This window comes from Gavialis gangeticus, unplaced genomic scaffold (genome assembly GCF_001723915.1).
Source record: "Gavialis gangeticus isolate Ggan-Ray unplaced genomic scaffold, GavGan_comp1, whole genome shotgun sequence".
Classification (NCBI taxonomy): Eukaryota; Metazoa; Chordata; order Crocodylia; family Gavialidae; genus Gavialis; species Gavialis gangeticus.
Window position 1 is genome coordinate 2,530,831 of NW_017729000.1, and position 686 is coordinate 2,531,516.

The window sequence follows — 686 nt, forward strand, 5'->3', positions numbered from 1 at the left end:
CCCAGATGTTGGCGGGGGGGTCGGTTTCCCAGATGTTGGCGGGGTGGGATCGGTCTCCCAAATGTTGGTGGGGGGTAGTTGGTCCCCCAGATGTCAGGGGTTGGTCCTCCAGCTGTTGGCAGGGGTGGAGGGTTGGTCTGCCAGATGGTGGTGGGGGGGTTGTTCCCCCAGATGTTGGTGGGGGGGTTGATGCCTCTGATTTTGGTGTGGGTTGTGATGCCTCTGATGTTGGGAGGGGAGTTGGTGTCCCAGATGTGGGGGTTGGGCTCCCAGATGTTAGTGGGAGGCAGTTGGTGTCCCAGATGTCAGGGGCTGGTCTTCCAGATGTTGAGGGGGTTGGTGCCTCTGATGTTGGTGGGCGGGAGCTGGCCCCGCAGATGTCAGGGTTTGGTCCCCCAGATGTCAGTGGGGGAGGTTGGTCTCCCAGATGTCGGGGGTTGGTCCTCCAGATGTTGGCCGGGGTGGGACTTTGGTTCGCCCGATGTCGGTGGGGGTTGGTGCCCCAGATGTTGGCAGGGCGGTTGGTGCCTCTGATTTTGGTGGGGGGGAGTTGGTGTCCCAGATGTGGGGGTTGGTCCCCCAGATGGTGGGGGGTAGTTGGTCCGCCAGATGTTGGGGGTTGGTCCTCCAGATGTTGGCGGGGTAGGGGGTTGGTCTGCCAGATGTCTGTGGGGGTGCCTCTGGTG

The 686-nt window shown here is 62.4% G+C and overlaps 1 protein-coding gene across 1 annotated transcript in view; it reads left to right on the forward strand.

The window, feature by feature from the left end:
- The window catches only part of MED7 (mediator complex subunit 7), a 7,975-nt gene that overhangs the window by 582 nt on the left and 6,707 nt on the right, over positions 1-686 (forward strand). The gene's annotated exons all lie outside the window — the stretch shown is intronic.